Here is a 22341-nt window from a genome sequence, read left to right as displayed (position 1 = left end):
ACTCAGTGTTTGTTAGTATAATGGCTTAGTAAGAATGAGTTGAAGTGTGCAATGCAGGCAGACGTGCTGCAAATATCTTTGCACTAGTGTGACAATACAGAAGTCCAACAGCCACGTTGAGGATGCCACTAAGTTCACTCAGTGTTTGCTAGTATAATGGCTTAGTAACAATGAGTTTGAGTGTGCAATGCAGGCAGATGTGCTGCAAATATCTTTGCACCAGTGGGACAATACAGAAGTCCAACAGCCACGTTTAGGATGCCACTTAGTTCACTCAGTGTTTGCTAGTATAATGGCTTAGTAACAATGAGTTTGAGTGTGCAATGCAGGCAGATGTGCTGCAAATATCTTTTCACTAGTGTGACAATACAGAAGTCCAACAGCCACGTTTAGGATGCCACTAAGTTCACTCAGTGTTTGCTAGTATAATGGCCTAGTAAGAATGAGTTTGAGTGGGCAATGCATGCAGACGTGCTGCAAATATCTTTGCACTAGTGGGACAATACAGAAGTCCAACAGCCACGTTTAGGATGCCACTAAGTTCACTCAGTGTTTGCTAGTATAATGGCATAGTAACAATGAGTTTGAGTGTGCAATGCAGGCAGACGTGCTGCAAATATCTTTGCACTAGTGGGATAATACAGAAGTCCAACAGCCACGTTTAAGATGCCACTAAGTTCACTCAGTGTTTGCTAGTATAATGGCTTAGTAAGAATGAGTTTGAGTGTGCAATGCAGGCAGACGTGCTGCAAATATCTTTGCACTCGTGTAACAATACAGAAGTCCAACAGCCACGTTTAGGATGCCACTAAGTTCACTCAGTGTTTGCTAGTATAATGGCTTAGTAACAATGAGTTTGAGTGTGCAATGCAGGCAGATGTGCTGCAAATATCTTTGCACTAGTGGGACAATACAGAAGTCAAACAGCCACGTTTAGGATGCCACTAAGTTCACTCAGTGGTTGCTAGTATAATGGCTTAGTAAGAATGAGTTTGAGTGTGCAATGCAGGCAGACGTGCTGCAAATATCTTTGCACTAGTGTGACAATACAGAAGTCCAACAGCCACGTTTAGGATGCCACTAAGTTCACTCACTGTTTGCTACTATAATGGCTTATTAACAATGAGTTTGAGTGTGCAATGCAGGCAGACGTGCTGCAAATATCTTTGCACTAGTGTGAAAATACAGAAGTCCAACAGCCACGTTTAGAAAGCAACTAAGTTCACTCAGTGTTTGCTAGTATAATGGCTTAGTAACAATGAGTTTGAGTGTGCAATGCAGGCAGACGAGCTGCAAATATCTTTGCACTAGTTTGACAATACAGAAGTCCAACAGCCACGTTTAGGATGCCACTAAGTTCACTCAGTGTTTGCTAGTATAATGGCTTAGTAAGTATGAGTTTGAAAGTGCAATGCAGGCAGACGTGCTGCAAATATCTTTGCACTAGTGTGACAATACAGAAGTCCAACAGCCACGTTTAGGATGCCACTAAGTTCACTCAGTGTTTGCTAGTATAATGGCTTAGTAACAATGAGTTTGAGTGTGCAATGCAGGCAGATGTGCTGCAAATATCTTTGCACTAGTGGGAAAATACAGAAGTCCAACAGCCACGTTTAGGATGCCACTAAGTTCACTCAGTGTTTGTTAGTATAATGGCTTAGTAAGAATGAGTTTGAGTGTGTAATGCAGGCAGACGTGCTGCAAATATCTTTGCACTAGTGGGACAATACAGAAGTCCAACAGCCACGTTTAGGATGCCACTAAGTTTACTCAGTGTTTGCTAGTATAATGGCTTAGTAACAATGAGTTTGAGTGTGCAATGCAGGCAGATGTGCTGCAAATATCTTTGCACTAGTGGGAAAATACAGAAGTCCAACAGCCAAGTTTAGGATGCCACTAAGTTCACTCAGTGTTTGCTAGTATAATGGCTTAGTAACAATGAGTTTGAGTGTGCAATGCAGGCAGATGTGCTGCAAATATCTTTGCACTAGTGTGACAATACAGAAGTCCAACAGCCGCGTTTAGGATGCCACTAAGTTCACTCAGTGTTTGCTAGTATAATGGCTTAGTAACAATGAGTTTGAGTGTGCAATGCAGGCAGATGTGCTGCAAATATCTTTGCACTAGTGTGAAAATATAGAAGTCCAACAGCCATGTTTAGGATGCCACTAAGTTCACTCAGTGTTTGCTAGTATAATGGCTTAGTAACAATGAGTTTGAGTGTGCAATGCAGGCAGACGTGCTGCAAATATCTTTGCACTAGTGGGACAATACAGAAGTCCAACAGCCACGTTTAGGATGCCACTAAGTTCACTCAGTGTTTGCTAGTATAATGGCTTATTAAGAATGAGTTTGAGTGTGCAATGCAGGCAGACGTGCTGCAAAAATCTTTGCACTAGTGGGACAATACAGAAGTCCAACAGCCACGTTTAGGATGCCACTAAGTTCACTCAGTGTTTGCTAGTATAATGGCTTAGTAACAATGAGTTTGAGTGTGCAATGCAGGCAGACGTGCTGCAAATATCTTTGCACTAGTGTGAAAATACAGAAGTCCAACAGCCACGTTTTGGATGCCACTAAGTTCACTCAGTGTTTCCTAGTATAATGGCTTAGTAACATTGAGTTTGAGTGTGCAATGCAGGCAGACGTGCTGCAAATATCTTTGCACTAGTGTGACAATACAGAAGTCCAACAGCCACGTTTAGGATGCCACTAAGTTCACTCAGTGTTTGCTAGTATAATGGCTTAGTAAGAATGAGTTTGAGTGTGCAATGCAGGCAGACGTGCTACAAATATCTTTGCACTAGTTTGACAATACAGAAGTACAACAGCCACGTTTAGGATGCCATTAAGTTCACTCAGTGTTTGCTAGTATAATGGCTTAGTAACAATGAGTTTGAGTGTGCAATGCAGGCAGACGTGCTGCAAATATCTTTGCACTAGTGTGACAATACAGAAGTCCAACAGCCACGTTTAGGATGCCACTAAGTTCACTCAGTGTTTGCTAGTATAATGGCTTAGTAACAATGAGTTTGAGTGTGCAATGCAGGCAGACGTGCTGCAAATATCTTTGCAATAGTGTGACAATACAGAAGTCCAACAGCCACGTTTAGGATGCCACTAAGTGCACTCAGTGTTTGCTAGTATAATGGCTTAGTAAGAATGAGATTGAGTGTGCAATGCAGGCAGACGTGCTGCAAATATCTTTGCACTAGTGTGACAATACAGAAGTCCAACAGCCACGTTTAGGATGGCACTAAGTTCACTCAGTATTTGCTAGTATAATGGCTTAGTAACAATGAGTTTGAGTGTGCTATGCAGGCAGACGTGCTGCAAATATCTTTGCACTAGTGGGACAATACAGGACCATGGAGTGAATTACCTCTACGATGGACTTCTCGCAAGAGACGGGATACACCTCACAAAACCTGGGAAACACACGTTCGCCAAAAGGCTTGCCACACTCATCAGGAGGGCTTTAAACTAGAAGAAGAGGGGATGGGAGAAAAAACAGCAGACAAGAACATGCAACAGAAGGACAAACTAATCAAGGATACTAGATGCCGTAAAGAGGACCCAAGACAGGGTAATCAGAAGGAAGCTAAGAAAAGGGGAGCAAAACTTCTTTCCTGCATGCTGACCAATGCAAGAAGCCTGACCAATAAGATGGAGGAATTGGAGCTGGTAATGTATGAGGAGAAATACGACATAGTAGGAATAACTGAGACATGGTTAGATGATAGTTATGACTGGGCGGCTAACCTGCAAGGATATGAATTGTTTAGGAGGGATCGTAAAAGAAGGAAAGGGGGTGGAGTCTGTCTATATATAAAGTCCAGTTTAAAGCCCAGACTAAGAGAAGATATTCAAGAGGGAAATGAAGAGGTGGAGTCTCTATGGGTGGAGATACAAGGAGGGAAAACTAATAAAATCCTCATAGGGGTTTGTTATAAGCCACCAAATGTAACAGAAACCACTGAAAATGTATTATTGAAACAAATAGATAAAGCAGCAAATCACAATGAGGTGATTATTATGGGGGACTTCAATTACCCCGATATAGACTGGGAAACTGAAACCTGCGTATCTCAGAAAGGAAACCGGTTTCTGTCAGTAACTAAGGATAATTATCTGTCCCAACTTGTGCCGGGCCCAACTAGAGGGGCAGCCCTTCTGGACTTAATTTTAAGCAACAGGCCAGATAGAATAACAGACGTACGAGTGGATGGGCACCTAGGGAATAGTGACCACAATATAATACAATTCCACTTGTCCTTTAGTAAGGTGCCTTGGAGGGGGGTTACAAAAACGCTGAATTTCAGCAAAGCAAAGTTTGATCAGCTTAGAGAAGACCTTCGCCAAATTGATTGGGACAATATCCTCAAAAATGGGAGCACAGAAAATAAGTGGGACATTTTTAAATCGGTATTAAACACCCACTGCGAGCTAGCCATACCATACAGAAATAAAAGGGCTAGGAACAGGAGAAAACCAATGTGGCTAAATAAGGATGTAAAAGGGGCAATGAATAATAAGAAAAAGGCATTTAAAAAGCTAAAACAAGAAGGCAGTGAGGAAGCATTAAAAATATATAGAGAAAAAAATAAAATGTGTAAAAAACAAATATATTTAGCAAAAGTAGAAACTGAGAGACTCATTGCTAAGGAAAGCAAAGCAAATCCCAAACTATTCTTTAATTATATAAACAGAAAAAAGATTAAAATTGATGGTGTTGGCCCTTTAAAGAATAATGAGGGTAAAATCATAGAAAGCGATGTGGGAAAAGCAAATGTTTTAAATACTTTTTTCTCAACTGTGTTCACACAGGAAAAGCATATGCTAGGGGAAATGCAGAGTGATCATGTAAATGCCCCATTAAGTATGACCTGCCTAACCCAGGAAGAAGTGCAGAACCGACTTAGTAACATTAAAATTGACAAATCACCAAGCCCTGATGGCATTCACCCTCGGGTATTAAGGGAGTTAAGTAATGTGATAGACAGGCCTCTATTCCTTTTATTTAAAGACTCTATAGAAACTGGGTCTGTTCCACTGGATTGGCGGCTAGCAAATGTGGTACCAATATTCAAAAAAGGGTGCAAAAGGGAACCTGGAAACTATAGGCTGGTAAGCTTAACATCTGTTGTGGGTAAAATGTTTGAAGGGTTTTTAAGGGATACTATTATGGAATGTCTCAATGTTAATAACTGTTTAACTCCATATCAACATGGATTTATGAAGGATCGCTCCTGTCAAACTAACCTGATCAGCTTCTATGAGGATGTAAGCTCTCACATGGACCGAGGAGAATCATTGGATGTCATTTATCTCGACTTCGGTAAAGCATTTGACACTGTCCCACATAAAAGACTGCTAATTAAAATGAGAAAGCTTGGGCTCGGGGAAAATGTGTGTAGATGGGTAGGTAGCTGGCTTAGTGGTAGAAAACAAAGAGTGGTTATTAATGGTGCATACTCAGATTGGGCCAGGGTTACTAGTGGGGTGCCACAAGGGTCTGTATTGGGCCCCCTACTATTTAATATATTTATTAATGATCTGGTGGATGGTTTACAGAGTAAAATATCAGTATTTGCAGATGATACAAAACTATGTAAGGTAGTTAACACAAAGGAGGACAGTTTGCAACTACAGATGGATTTGAGTAAATTGGAGAATTGGGCTGAAAAATGGCAAATGAGGTTTAACACAGATAAGTGTAAGGTTATGCACATGGGAAGGAGAAACAGATGCTACGATTACTTACTAAATGGGAAACTGCTGGGGAAATCAGACATGGAAAAAGACTTAGGCATCTTAGTGAATAAGAATCTAAATTGGAGTGCCCAGTGTCAGGCAGCAGCCACCAAAGCAAATAGGGTGATGGGATGCATTAGAAGAGGTCTGGGGGCACGAGATGAAAACATCATTCTCCCTCTGTACAAATCACTAGTCAGACCACACTTGGAGTATTGTGTGCAATTTTGGGCGCCGGTGCTGAAGAAAGACATTACTGAACTTGAAAGGGTTCAGAGGCGGGCTACTAAAATAATAAATGGAATGGGTGCATTACAATACACGGAAAGGTTATCAAAATTAGGTCTATTTACTCTAGAAAAGAGAAGACTTAGGGGAGACCTAATAAATATGTACAAATATATCAGAGGGCCATATAGAGATCTCTCCCATGATCTGTTTGTACCAAGGACTATGACAAGAACACGGGGGCATTCTTTTCGATTGGAGGAAAGAAAATTCCTACATCAGCATAGAAGAGGGTTCTTCACGGTAAGAGCAGTGAGGCTCTGGAACTCTCTTCCTGAGGAAGTGGTGATGGCCAACTCACTGAATGAATTTAAGAGAGGAATGGATGCATTTCTTGTTAGCAAAAGTATAGAAGGTTATAAATAGCATAATCTTACAGGTAGATAGAAGAGCGACCTAGATTATTAGAGGAATGGGGGGGGCTGCAATACCAAGACAGGTTATTAAACTTGGGGTTAGTTAGTTAGGAAAAACAAAGGCTTAGGGGGATCTAATCACAATGTATAAATATATGAGGGGACAGTACAGAGACCTTTCCAAAGATCTCTTTACACCTAGGCCTGCGACTGGAACACGGGGGCATCCGCTACGTCTTGAGGAAAGAATGTTTAATCATAATCACAGATGAGGATTCTTTACTGTACGAGCAGTGAGACTATGGAGCTCTCTGCCGTATGATGTTGTAATGAGGGATTCACTAGTAAAATTTAAGCAGAGCCTGAACGCATTTCTTGAAAAATATAATATTACCAGTTATGTATATTAGATTTTATGACAGGGTGTTGATCCAGGGAACTAGTCTGATTGCCGTATGTGGAGTCAGGAAGGAATTTTTTTCCCCATTGGAGCTTATTTGACACATTGGGGTTTTTTTGCCTTCCTCTGGATCAACATGTTAGGCTACGGGTTGAACTAGATAGACTTAGAGTCTCCCTTCAACCTTAAAAACTATAAGCACTATAAGTACAACAGCCACGTTTAGGATGCCACTAAGTTCACTCAGTGTTTGCTAGTATAATGGCTTAGTAAGAATGAGTTTGAGTGTGCAATGCAGGCAGACGTGCTGCAAATATCTTTGCACTAGTGTGACAATACAGAAGTACAACAGCCACGTTTAGGATGCCATTAAGTTCACTCAGTGTTTGCTAGTATAATGGCTTAGTAACAATGAGTTTGAGTGTGCAATGCAGGCAGACGTGCTGCAAATATCTTTGCACTAGTGTGACAATACAGAAGTCCAACAGCCACGTTTAGGATGCCACTAAGTTCACTCAGTGTTTGCTAGTATAATGGCTTAGTAACAATGAGTTTGAGTGTGCAATGCAGGCAGACGTGCTGCAAATATCTTTGCACTAGTGTGACAATAAGAAAGTCCAACAGCCACGTTTAGGATGCCACTAAGTGCACTCAGTGTTTGCTAGTATAATGGCTTAGTAAGAAAGAGATTGAGTGTGCAATGCAGGCAGACGTGCTGCAAATATCATTGCACTAGTGTGAAAATATAGAAGTCCAACAGCCATGTTTAGGATGCCACTAAGTTCACTCAGTGTTTGCTAGTATAATGGCTTAGTAACAATGAGTTTGAGTGTGCAATGCAGGCAGACGTGCTGCAAATATCTTTGCACTAGTGGGACAATACAGAAGTCCAACAGCCACGTTTAGGATGCCACTAAGTTCACTCAGTGTTTGCTAGTATAATGGCTTATTAAGAATGAGTTTGAGTGTGCAATGCAGGCAGACGTGCTGCAAAAATCTTTGCACTAGTGGGACAATACAGAAGTCCAACAGCCACGTTTAGGATGCCACTAAGTTCACTCAGTGTTTGCTAGTATAATGGCTTAGTAACAATGAGTTTGAGTGTGCAATGCAGGCAGACGTGCTGCAAATATCTTTGCACTAGTGTGAAAATACAGAAGTCCAACAGCCACGTTTTGGATGCCACTAAGTTCACTCAGTGTTTCCTAGTATAATGGCTTAGTAACATTGAGTTTGAGTGTGCAATGCAGGCAGACGTGCTGCAAATATCTTTGCACTAGTGTGACAATACAGAAGTCCAACAGCCACGTTTAGGATGCCACTAAGTTCACTCAGTGTTTGCTAGTATAATGGCTTAGTAAGAATGAGTTTGAGTGTGCAATGCAGGCAGACGTGCTACAAATATCTTTGCACTAGTTTGACAATACAGAAGTACAACAGCCACGTTTAGGATGCCATTAAGTTCACTCAGTGTTTGCTAGTATAATGGCTTAGTAACAATGAGTTTGAGTGTGCAATGCAGGCAGACGTGCTGCAAATATCTTTGCACTAGTGTGACAATACAGAAGTCCAACAGCCACGTTTAGGATGCCACTAAGTTCACTCAGTGTTTGCTAGTATAATGGCTTAGTAACAATGAGTTTGAGTGTGCAATGCAGGCAGACGTGCTGCAAATATCTTTGCAATAGTGTGACAATACAGAAGTCCAACAGCCACGTTTAGGATGCCACTAAGTGCACTCAGTGTTTGCTAGTATAATGGCTTAGTAAGAATGAGATTGAGTGTGCAATGCAGGCAGACGTGCTGCAAATATCTTTGCACTAGTGTGACAATACAGAAGTCCAACAGCCACGTTTAGGATGGCACTAAGTTCACTCAGTATTTGCTAGTATAATGGCTTAGTAACAATGAGTTTGAGTGTGCTATGCAGGCAGACGTGCTGCAAATATCTTTGCACTAGTGGGACAATACAGGACCATGGAGTGAATTACCTCTACGATGGACTTCTCGCAAGAGACGGGATACACCTCACAAAACCTGGGAAACACACGTTCGCCAAAAGGCTTGCCACACTCATCAGGAGGGCTTTAAACTAGAAGAAGAGGGGATGGGAGAAAAAACAGCAGACAAGAACATGCAACAGAAGGACAAACTAATCAAGGATACTAGATGCCGTAAAGAGGACCCAAGACAGGGTAATCAGAAGGAAGCTAAGAAAAGGGGAGCAAAACTTCTTTCCTGCATGCTGACCAATGCAAGAAGCCTGACCAATAAGATGGAGGAATTGGAGCTGGTAATGTATGAGGAGAAATACGACATAGTAGGAATAACTGAGACATGGTTAGATGATAGTTATGACTGGGCGGCTAACCTGCAAGGATATGAATTGTTTAGGAGGGATCGTAAAAGAAGGAAAGGGGGTGGAGTCTGTCTATATATAAAGTCCAGTTTAAAGCCCAGACTAAGAGAAGATATTCAAGAGGGAAATGAAGAGGTGGAGTCTCTATGGGTGGAGATACAAGGAGGGAAAACTAATAAAATCCTCATAGGGGTTTGTTATAAGCCACCAAATGTAACAGAAACCACTGAAAATGTATTATTGAAACAAATAGATAAAGCAGCAAATCACAATGAGGTGATTATTATGGGGGACTTCAATTACCCCGATATAGACTGGGAAACTGAAACCTGCGTATCTCAGAAAGGAAACCGGTTTCTGTCAGTAACTAAGGATAATTATCTGTCCCAACTTGTGCCGGGCCCAACTAGAGGGGCAGCCCTTCTGGACTTAATTTTAAGCAACAGGCCAGATAGAATAACAGACGTACGAGTGGATGGGCACCTAGGGAATAGTGACCACAATATAATACAATTCCACTTGTCCTTTAGTAAGGTGCCTTGGAGGGGGGTTACAAAAACGCTGAATTTCAGCAAAGCAAAGTTTGATCAGCTTAGAGAAGACCTTCGCCAAATTGATTGGGACAATATCCTCAAAAATGGGAGCACAGAAAATAAGTGGGACATTTTTAAATCGGTATTAAACACCCACTGCGAGCTAGCCATACCATACAGAAATAAAAGGGCTAGGAACAGGAGAAAACCAATGTGGCTAAATAAGGATGTAAAAGGGGCAATGAATAATAAGAAAAAGGCATTTAAAAAGCTAAAACAAGAAGGCAGTGAGGAAGCATTAAAAATATATAGAGAAAAAAATAAAATGTGTAAAAAACAAATATATTTAGCAAAAGTAGAAACTGAGAGACTCATTGCTAAGGAAAGCAAAGCAAATCCCAAACTATTCTTTAATTATATAAACAGAAAAAAGATTAAAATTGATGGTGTTGGCCCTTTAAAGAATAATGAGGGTAAAATCATAGAAAGCGATGTGGGAAAAGCAAATGTTTTAAATACTTTTTTCTCAACTGTGTTCACACAGGAAAAGCATATGCTAGGGGAAATGCAGAGTGATCATGTAAATGCCCCATTAAGTATGACCTGCCTAACCCAGGAAGAAGTGCAGAACCGACTTAGTAACATTAAAATTGACAAATCACCAAGCCCTGATGGCATTCACCCTCGGGTATTAAGGGAGTTAAGTAATGTGATAGACAGGCCTCTATTCCTTTTATTTAAAGACTCTATAGAAACTGGGTCTGTTCCACTGGATTGGCGGCTAGCAAATGTGGTACCAATATTCAAAAAAGGGTGCAAAAGGGAACCTGGAAACTATAGGCTGGTAAGCTTAACATCTGTTGTGGGTAAAATGTTTGAAGGGTTTTTAAGGGATACTATTATGGAATGTCTCAATGTTAATAACTGTTTAACTCCATATCAACATGGATTTATGAAGGATCGCTCCTGTCAAACTAACCTGATCAGCTTCTATGAGGATGTAAGCTCTCACATGGACCGAGGAGAATCATTGGATGTCATTTATCTCGACTTCGGTAAAGCATTTGACACTGTCCCACATAAAAGACTGCTAATTAAAATGAGAAAGCTTGGGCTCGGGGAAAATGTGTGTAGATGGGTAGGTAGCTGGCTTAGTGGTAGAAAACAAAGAGTGGTTATTAATGGTGCATACTCAGATTGGGCCAGGGTTACTAGTGGGGTGCCACAAGGGTCTGTATTGGGCCCCCTACTATTTAATATATTTATTAATGATCTGGTGGATGGTTTACAGAGTAAAATATCAGTATTTGCAGATGATACAAAACTATGTAAGGTAGTTAACACAAAGGAGGACAGTTTGCAACTACAGATGGATTTGAGTAAATTGGAGAATTGGGCTGAAAAATGGCAAATGAGGTTTAACACAGATAAGTGTAAGGTTATGCACATGGGAAGGAGAAACAGATGCTACGATTACTTACTAAATGGGAAACTGCTGGGGAAATCAGACATGGAAAAAGACTTAGGCATCTTAGTGAATAAGAATCTAAATTGGAGTGCCCAGTGTCAGGCAGCAGCCACCAAAGCAAATAGGGTGATGGGATGCATTAGAAGAGGTCTGGGGGCACGAGATGAAAACATCATTCTCCCTCTGTACAAATCACTAGTCAGACCACACTTGGAGTATTGTGTGCAATTTTGGGCGCCGGTGCTGAAGAAAGACATTACTGAACTTGAAAGGGTTCAGAGGCGGGCTACTAAAATAATAAATGGAATGGGTGCATTACAATACACGGAAAGGTTATCAAAATTAGGTCTATTTACTCTAGAAAAGAGAAGACTTAGGGGAGACCTAATAAATATGTACAAATATATCAGAGGGCCATATAGAGATCTCTCCCATGATCTGTTTGTACCAAGGACTATGACAAGAACACGGGGGCATTCTTTTCGATTGGAGGAAAGAAAATTCCTACATCAGCATAGAAGAGGGTTCTTCACGGTAAGAGCAGTGAGGCTCTGGAACTCTCTTCCTGAGGAAGTGGTGATGGCCAACTCACTGAATGAATTTAAGAGAGGAATGGATGCATTTCTTGTTAGCAAAAGTATAGAAGGTTATAAATAGCATAATCTTACAGGTAGATAGAAGAGCGACCTAGATTATTAGAGGAATGGGGGGGGCTGCAATACCAAGACAGGTTATTAAACTTGGGGTTAGTTAGTTAGGAAAAACAAAGGCTTAGGGGGATCTAATCACAATGTATAAATATATGAGGGGACAGTACAGAGACCTTTCCAAAGATCTCTTTACACCTAGGCCTGCGACTGGAACACGGGGGCATCCGCTACGTCTTGAGGAAAGAATGTTTAATCATAATCACAGATGAGGATTCTTTACTGTACGAGCAGTGAGACTATGGAGCTCTCTGCCGTATGATGTTGTAATGAGGGATTCACTAGTAAAATTTAAGCAGAGCCTGAACGCATTTCTTGAAAAATATAATATTACCAGTTATGTATATTAGATTTTATGACAGGGTGTTGATCCAGGGAACTAGTCTGATTGCCGTATGTGGAGTCAGGAAGGAATTTTTTTCCCCATTGGAGCTTATTTGACACATTGGGGTTTTTTTGCCTTCCTCTGGATCAACATGTTAGGCTACGGGTTGAACTAGATAGACTTAGAGTCTCCCTTCAACCTTAAAAACTATAAGCACTATAAGTACAACAGCCACGTTTAGGATGCCACTAAGTTCACTCAGTGTTTGCTAGTATAATGGCTTAGTAAGAATGAGTTTGAGTGTGCAATGCAGGCAGACGTGCTGCAAATATCTTTGCACTAGTGTGACAATACAGAAGTACAACAGCCACGTTTAGGATGCCATTAAGTTCACTCAGTGTTTGCTAGTATAATGGCTTAGTAACAATGAGTTTGAGTGTGCAATGCAGGCAGACGTGCTGCAAATATCTTTGCACTAGTGTGACAATACAGAAGTCCAACAGCCACGTTTAGGATGCCACTAAGTTCACTCAGTGTTTGCTAGTATAATGGCTTAGTAACAATGAGTTTGAGTGTGCAATGCAGGCAGACGTGCTGCAAATATCTTTGCACTAGTGTGACAATAAGAAAGTCCAACAGCCACGTTTAGGATGCCACTAAGTGCACTCAGTGTTTGCTAGTATAATGGCTTAGTAAGAAAGAGATTGAGTGTGCAATGCAGGCAGACGTGCTGCAAATATCATTGCACTAGTGTGAAAATATAGAAGTCCAACAGCCATGTTTAGGATGCCACTAAGTTCACTCAGTGTTTGCTAGTATAATGGCTTAGTAACAATGAGTTTGAGTGTGCAATGCAGGCAGACGTGCTGCAAATATCTTTGCACTAGTGGGACAATACAGAAGTCCAACAGCCACGTTTAGGATGCCACTAAGTTCACTCAGTGTTTGCTAGTATAATGGCTTATTAAGAATGAGTTTGAGTGTGCAATGCAGGCAGACGTGCTGCAAAAATCTTTGCACTAGTGGGACAATACAGAAGTCCAACAGCCACGTTTAGGATGCCACTAAGTTCACTCAGTGTTTGCTAGTATAATGGCTTAGTAACAATGAGTTTGAGTGTGCAATGCAGGCAGACGTGCTGCAAATATCTTTGCACTAGTGTGAAAATACAGAAGTCCAACAGCCACGTTTTGGATGCCACTAAGTTCACTCAGTGTTTCCTAGTATAATGGCTTAGTAACATTGAGTTTGAGTGTGCAATGCAGGCAGACGTGCTGCAAATATCTTTGCACTAGTGTGACAATACAGAAGTCCAACAGCCACGTTTAGGATGCCACTAAGTTCACTCAGTGTTTGCTAGTATAATGGCTTAGTAAGAATGAGTTTGAGTGTGCAATGCAGGCAGACGTGCTACAAATATCTTTGCACTAGTTTGACAATACAGAAGTACAACAGCCACGTTTAGGATGCCATTAAGTTCACTCAGTGTTTGCTAGTATAATGGCTTAGTAACAATGAGTTTGAGTGTGCAATGCAGGCAGACGTGCTGCAAATATCTTTGCACTAGTGTGACAATACAGAAGTCCAACAGCCACGTTTAGGATGCCACTAAGTTCACTCAGTGTTTGCTAGTATAATGGCTTAGTAACAATGAGTTTGAGTGTGCAATGCAGGCAGACGTGCTGCAAATATCTTTGCAATAGTGTGACAATACAGAAGTCCAACAGCCACGTTTAGGATGCCACTAAGTGCACTCAGTGTTTGCTAGTATAATGGCTTAGTAAGAATGAGATTGAGTGTGCAATGCAGGCAGACGTGCTGCAAATATCATTGCACTAGTGTGAAAATATAGAAGTCCAACAGCCATGTTTAGGATGCCGCTAAGTTCACTCAGTGTTTGCTAGTATAATGGCTTAGTAACAATGAGTTTGAGTGTGCAATGCAGGCAGACGTGCTGCAAATATCTTTGCACTAGTGGGACAATACAGAACTCCAACAGCCACGTTTAGGATGCCACTAAGTTCACTCAGTGTTTGCTAGTATAATGGCTTAGTAAGAATGAGTTTGAATGTGCAATGCAGGCAGACGTGCTGCAAATATCTTTGCACTAGTGGGACAATACAGAAGTCCAACAGCCACGTTTAGGATGCCATTAAGTTCTCTCAGTGTTTGCTAGTATAATGGCTTAGTAACAATGAGTTTGAGTGTGCAATGCAGGCAGACGTGCTGCAAATATCTTTGCACTAGTGTGACAATACATATGTCCAACAGCCACGTTTAGGATGCCACTAAGTTCACTCAGTGTTTGCTAGTATAATGGCTTAGTAAGAATGAGTTTGAGTGTGCAATGCAGGCAGACGTGCTGCAAATATCTTTGCACTAGTGTGACAATACAGAAGACCAACAGCCACGTTTAGGATGCCACTAAGTTCACTCAGTGTTTGCTAGTATAATGGCTTAGTAACAGTGAGTTTGAGTGTGCAATGCAGGCAGACGTGCTGCAAATATCTTTGCACTAGTGGGACAATACAGAAGTCCAACAGCCACGTTTAGGATGCCACTAAGTTCACTCAGTGTTTGCTAGTATAATGGCTTAGTAAGAATGAGTTTGAGTGTGCAATGCAGGCAGACGTGCTGCAAATATCTTTGCACTAGTGTGACAATACAGAAGTCCAACAGCCACGTATAGGATGCCACTAAGTTCACTCAGTGTTTGCTAGTATAATGGCTTAGTAACAATGAGTTTGAGTGTGCAATGCAGGCAGACGTGCTGCAAATATCTTTGCACTAGTGTGACAATAAGAAAGTCCAACAGCCACGTTTAGGATGCCACTAAGTTCACTCAGTGTTTGCTAGTATAATGGCTTAGTAACAATGAGTTTGAGTGTGCAATGCAGGCAGACGTGCTGCAAATATCTTTGCACTAGTGTGACAATACATATGTCCAACAGCCACGTTTAGGATGCCACTAAGTTCACTCAGTGTTTGCTAGTATAATGGCTTAGTAACAGTGAGTTTGAGTGTGCAATGCAGGCAGACGTGCTGCAAATATCTTTGCACTAGTGGGACAATACAGAAGTCCAACAGCCACGTTTAGGATGCCACTAAGTTCACTCAGTGTTTGCTAGTATAATGGCTTAGTAACAATGAGTTTGAGTGTGCAATGCAGGCAGACGTGCTGCAAATATCTTTGCACTAGTGTGACAATACAGAAGTCCAGCAGCCACGTTTAGGATGCCACTAAGTTCACTCAGAGTTTGCTAGTATAATGGCTTAGTAACAATGAGTTTGAGAGTGCAATGCAGGCAGACGTGCTGCAAATATCTTTGCACTAGTGTGACAATACAGAAGTCCAACAGCCACGTTTAGGATGCCACTAAGTTCACTCAGTGTTTGCTAGTATAATGGCTTAGTAACAATGAGTTTAAGTGTGCAATGCAGGCAGACGTGCTGCAAATATCTTTGCACTAGTGTGACAATACAGAAGTCCAACAGCCACGTTTAGGATTGCACTAAATTCACTCAGTGTTTGCTAGTATAATGGCTTAGTAAGAATGAGTTTGAGTGTGCAATGCAGGCAGACGTGCTGCAAATATCTTTGCCCTAGTGTGACAACACAGAAGTCCAACTTAGTGCCACTAAGTTCACTCAGTGTTTGCTAGTATAATGGCTTAGTAACAATGAGTTTGAGTGTGCAAAGGGCAGGAGGGTACAGTGGCAGGGTTGTGGGTCTCTGGGTAGAGGAAATGAAGCCTGCCTTTCTATCCCTCCTAATGGGGAAATGCAGTGAGGAAATCCCTGACCTTAGCTACACAGACGCTGTCATCTTGTGTAGCTGTTAAACTTTGTTTTCACGGACCTGTCACCTATGGCTCTGACCCTGCTGGTATTAGCCCTTAAAAGGACTGATAGAAACTTCTATCCCTATTCTGTACAGCGCTGTGTATAAAGCGTACACAGCAGTATCGGAGATAGGAACTGCGCCAGCGGTGACTGACACCAAGGACGCAGAAGGCAGATAATGGCGTGCTGGAGGAAAATGTCCGTTTTTATAATGCAGGGACATGTAACATGGACATCCTATCACACATGCCGTTGCTTCTCTGGCTAAAAGTCCACTTTGCTGTGTGTGTGTCTTGGATTGGCTGACATGCTGGCATGCCCCACTACACGCGCGCTGTTAGGGAAAGAAGACAAGGAAAAAAAAAAAAAAAAATGGCGATCGCCCTTATCCATACAGCAGTGATCTGAATGCGCTGTTCCCGCACACTATACACTGAAATTTTATAATAGTGGGAGTCACAGAGTGACTTACACTATTACAGCGGAAAGCCAGCTAGTAATTAGCTGGTCTTTTTGCTGCTAGAACCGTTCTCGAACGTATCTAGAACTATCGAGCTTTAACAAAAAGCTCGAGTTCTAGTTCAATCTAGAACAGCCCCCAAAATCACTCGAGCCGCGAACTGGAGAACCTCGAACCGCGAACCGCGCTCAACTCTAATTATGAGGTCATGCCCTCTATCTGTACACTCCTCCCAGTTTCTTTAGGTGTTTTTAATTCTGTTAGCAGGTCTTTTTCCAGCCTATATATTAGAGGTCAGTTTTGACACAGAGAGGTATTAGTCAGCTTAGGACTCAGTTGAGAGGTGCACTGTGATGTGGTAACTGGGCTCAAATAAAATTGGCCATTTTCAACTGCTAGGTATCTCATTTTTTGAAATATTATTTTCATGTTTTTTCAAAGCAGTAATGTAAGTTAACATTCCTGTGTCCACTGTTTGCATCCTTCAGCTTTTTTCTCTCTTGCTTGAGTGTAAAGGGGGTGTTACACGCAGCGATATCGCTAGCGATATCGCTGGTGAAAGCACCCGCCCCTGTCATTTGTGCGTCACAGGCAAATCGCTGCCTGTGGTGCACAATATTGTTAGGAGCCGTCACACGGACTTACCTGCCTAGCGACATTGCTGTGGCCGGCGAACCACCTCCTTTCTAAGGGGGCGGTTTGTGCGCTCGTCACATCGACATCACTAAGTGGCCGCCCAATAGAAGCGGAAGGGCGGAGCTGAGCGGGAAGTAACATCCTGCCCACCTCCTTCCTTCCGCATTGGCGGCGGCCGCAGGTAACCTGTAGCTTGTAGTTCCCGAGGTGTCACACGTAGCGATGTGTGCTGCCTCGGGAACGACGAATAACCTGCGTCCTCTACAATCAATGAGTTTTTGAAAAGGAACGACGTGTTAACGATGGACGATAAGGTGAGTATTTTCCATCGTTAATGGTCGTTCCTTGCTGTCACATGCAACGTCGTCGCTAACGATACTGGATGTGCGTCACGGAATCCGTGACCCCGGCGATATCGTTAGATACATCGTTGCGTGTAACGGGGGCATTACTGTTATTGTGATAGTACATATGTTCAATATGCACCAGTTCCGACCTTACGGTCATGAAGTGTGGCAGTTTATCTATTTTTGTATTATGGGGTCATACCCTTTATCTGTGCATTCCTCCCAGTTTCTTTAGGTGTTTTTAATTCTCTGATTGCAAGCCCTTTTCAAACCCATATATAAGGGATCAGGTTGGATGTTTTTATTTTTTGAAACATACATCCTGTGATAACGCTGACTTTACCCCCCAGTGCAATTCATTAAAGCACTGCAAGCAGCTCGCACTGGGCCTGCAATCCCTGCATGTTTACTGGCTGATAGAAAGCCAGAAGAATGTGGGGCAAGGACTTGAGCATGGCAGCCAAGTACAAGAATGATTAATCAAGTTCATCGAGCCCACCAATGCTCGATCAAGAGTGCCAAGCATAATGGCTCATCACTAGTCATAAAATAATTGCCACGATTAAAAAAAAAGAAAAATTAGCTGGTAGTCATTTTGTTGCCTCTTATCTTTTGGCAGCGCATCTTGCACAATGCGGTGTTCTTTCAACATCTAGTGCCCTCTGTAACCTTTTTGTTGTCTCTCCCTGGATGTCGTCTTGTAAGGTTTTTTTTTTGAGATGTTCCAGCAACCAAAAAAAAATTCATTCTTTACGATGTTCACTTATTGGGTTAATAATTTTATATTGTGCTATCCCAAACTTACCAAATATGTGTCTTTTTTTTCATTGTAGGAGCTGAAAAGACAAAAAGGTGCAGGATCTTACCCGGATTGGGGTAATATTCAGTTGGGTCGAGTGTTGCTCACCTGAGGTAGTTGTGAAAGTCACAACTAGAGTTGAGCGCGGTTCGTGGTTCGTGGTTCTCCAGTTCGCGGCTCGAGTGATTTTGGGGCATGTTCTAGATCGAACTAGAACTCGAGCTTTTTGCAAAAGCTCGGTAGTTCTAGAAACGTTCGAGAACGGTTCTAGCAGCCAAAAAACAGCTAAATCATAGCTTGGTTTCTGCTGTAATAGTGTAAGTCACTCTGTGAATCAAACTATTATCACATTTCAGTGTATAGTGTGCGTGAACAGCGCCTTCAGATCACTGCTGTTTCTATAATGGCGATCGCCATTTTTTTTTTTTTTTTTTCTTGTCTTCCTTCCCTAAGTGCGCGCGTCTTGTGGGGCGGGCCAGCATGTCAGCCAATCCCAGACACACACACAGCTAAGTGGACTTTGAGCCAGAGAAGCAACGGCATGTGTGATAGGATCTGCATGTCACATGTCCCTGCATTATAAAACCGGACATTTTCTTCACGGACGCCATTATCTGCCTTCTGCGTCTTTGGTGTCAGACATCACTGTCGCAGCTCCGTCTTCCTGAGTCCTATAGCCGATACAGCTGTATGCGCTGCATACACAGCGTTAGACAGCTTAGGGAGAGCACTTTATAGCAGTCCTTTTAAGGGCTCCAACCGGCAGGGTCAGAGAGCCATAGGTGACAGGTCCTGCAAACAGCAACAGCGTCTGTGTAGCCCAGGTCAGGGATTTCCTACCTGCATTTCACCATTAGGAGGGAATAGAAAGGCAGGCTTCCATTCCTCTACCCAGAGCACCACAATCCTGCCACTGTACCCTCTTGTCCTCTGCACACTCCAACTGATAACTAAGCCATTATACTAGCAAACACTCAGTGTACCTAGTGGCATCCTATACGTGGCTATTGGACTTTGCTATAGTCCCACTAGTGCAAAGACATTTGCAGAGCGCGTCTGCCTGCGTTGCACACTACAACTCATTCTAACCAAGCCATTATACTAGCAAACACTCAGTGTACCTAGTGGCATCCTATACGTGGCTATTGGACTTTGCTATAGTCCCACTAGTGCAAAGACATTTGCAGAGCGCGTCTGCCTGCATTGCACACTACAACTCATTCTAAACAAGCCATTATACTAGCAAACACTCAGTGTACCTAGTGGCATCCTATACGTGGCTATTGGACTTTGCTATAGTCCCACTAGTGCAAAGACATTAGCAGAGCACATCTGCCTGCATTGCACACTACAACTCATTCTAACCAAGCCATTATACTAGCAAACACTCAGTGTACCTAGTGGCATCCTATACGTGGCTATTGGACTTTGCTATAGTCCCACTAGTGCAAAGACATTTGCAGAGCGCGTCTGCCTGCATTGCACACTACAACTCATTCTAAACAAGCCATTATACTAGCAAACACTCAGTGTACCTAGTGGCATCCTATACGTGGCTATTGGACTTTGCTATAGTCCCACTAGTGCAAAGACATTTGCAGAGCGCGTCTGCCTGCGTTGCACACTACAACTCATTCTAACCAAGCCATTATACTAGCAAACACTCAGTGTACCTAGTGGCATCCTATACGTGGCTATTGGACTTTGCTATAGTCCCACTAGTGCAAAGACATTTGCAGAGCGCGTCTGCCTGCGTTGCACACTACAACTCATTCTAACCAAGCCATTATACTAGCAAACACTCAGTGTACCTAGTGGCATCCTATACGTGGCTATTGGACTTTGCTATAGTCCCACTAGTGCAAAGACATTTGCAGAGCGCGTCTGCCTGCATTGCACACTACAACTCATTCTAAACAAGCCATTATACTAGCAAACACTCAGTGTACCTAGTGGCATCCTATACGTGGCTATTGGACTTTGCTATAGTCCCACTAGTGCAAAGACATTTGCAGAGCGCGTCTGCCTGCGTTGCACACTACAACTCATTCTAACCAAGCCATTATACTAGCAAACACTCAGTGTACCTAGTGGCATCCTATACGTGGCTATTGGACTTTGCTATAGTCCCACTAGTGCAAAGACATTTGCAGAGCGCGTCTGCCTGCATTGCACACTACAACTCATTCTAAACAAGCCATTATACTAGCAAACACTCAGTGTACCTAGTGGCATCCTATACGTGGCTATTGGACTTTGCTATAGTCCCACTAGTGCAAAGACATTAGCAGAGCACATCTGCCTGCATTGCACACTACAACTCATTCTAACCAAGCCATTATACTAGCAAACACTCAGTGTACCTAGTGGCATCCTATACGTGGCTATTGGACTTTGCTATAGTCCCACTAGTGCAAAGACATTTGCAGAGCGCGTCTGCCTGCGTTGCACACTACAACTCATTCTAACCAAGCCATTATACTAGCAAACACTCAGTGTACCTAGTGGCATCCTATACGTGGCTATTGGACTTTGCTATAGTCCCACTAGTGCAAAGACATTTGCAGAGCGCGTCTGCCTGCGTTGCACACTACAACTCATTCTAACCAAGCCATTATACTAGCAAACACTCAGTGTACCTAGTGGCATCCTATACGTGGCTATTGGACTTTGCTATAGTCCCACTAGTGCAAAGACATTAGCAGAGCACATCTGCCTGCATTGCACACTACAACTCATTCTAACCAAGCCATTATACTAGCAAACACTCAGTGTACCTAGTGGCATCCTATACGTGGCTATTGGACTTTGCTATAGTCCCACTAGTGCAAAGACATTTGCAGAGCGCGTCTGCCTGCATTGCACACTACAACTCATTCTAAACAAGCCATTATACTAGCAAACACTCAGTGTACCTAGTGGCATCCTATACGTGGCTATTGGACTTTGCTATAGTCCCACTAGTGCAAAGACATTAGCAGAGCACATCTGCCTGCATTGCACACTACAACTCATTCTAACCAAGCCATTATACTAGCAAACACTCAGTGTACCTAGTGGCATCCTATACGTGGCTATTGGACTTTGCTATAGTCCCACTAGTGCAAAGACATTTGCAGAGCGCGTCTGCCTGCATTGCACACTACAACTCATTCTAAACAAGCCATTATACTAGCAAACACTCAGTGTACCTAGTGGCATCCTATACGTGGCTATTGGACTTTGCTATAGTCCCACTAGTGCAAAGACATTTGCAGAGCGCGTCTGCCTGCGTTGCACACTACAACTCATTCTAACCAAGCCATTATACTAGCAAACACTCAGTGTACCTAGTGGCATCCTATACGTGGCTATTGGACTTTGCTATAGTCCCACTAGTGCAAAGACATTTGCAGAGCGCGTCTGCCTGCGTTGCACACTACAACTCATTCTAACCAAGCCATTATACTAGCAAACACTCAGTGTACCTAGTGGCATCCTATACGTGGCTATTGGACTTTGCTATAGTCCCACTAGTGCAAAGACATTAGCAGAGCACATCTGCCTGCATTGCACACTACAACTCATTCTAACCAAGCCATTATACTAGCAAACACTCAGTGTACCTAGTGGCATCCTATACGTGGCTATTGGACTTTGCTATAGTCCCACTAGTGCAAAGACATTTGCAGAGCGCGTCTGCCTGCATTGCACACTACAACTCATTCTAAACAAGCCATTATACTAGCAAACACTCAGTGTACCTAGTGGCATCCTATACGTGGCTATTGGACTTTGCTATAGTCCCACTAGTGCAAAGACATTTGCAGAGCGCGTCTGCCTGCGTTGCACACTACAACTCATTCTAACCAAGCCATTATACTAGCAAACACTCAGTGTACCTAGTGGCATCCTATACGTGGCTATTGGACTTTGCTATAGTCCCACTAGTGCAAAGACATTAGCAGAGCACATCTGCCTGCATTGCACACTACAACTCATTCTAACCAAGCCATTATACTAGCAAACACTCAGTGTACCTAGTGGCATCCTATACGTGGCTATTGGACTTTGCTATAGTCCCACT

Source organism: Anomaloglossus baeobatrachus, chromosome 1 (genome assembly GCF_048569485.1).
Source record: "Anomaloglossus baeobatrachus isolate aAnoBae1 chromosome 1, aAnoBae1.hap1, whole genome shotgun sequence".
Taxonomy (NCBI): Eukaryota; Metazoa; Chordata; class Amphibia; order Anura; family Aromobatidae; genus Anomaloglossus; species Anomaloglossus baeobatrachus.
Note: the sequence above shows the minus strand (reverse complement) of the source record.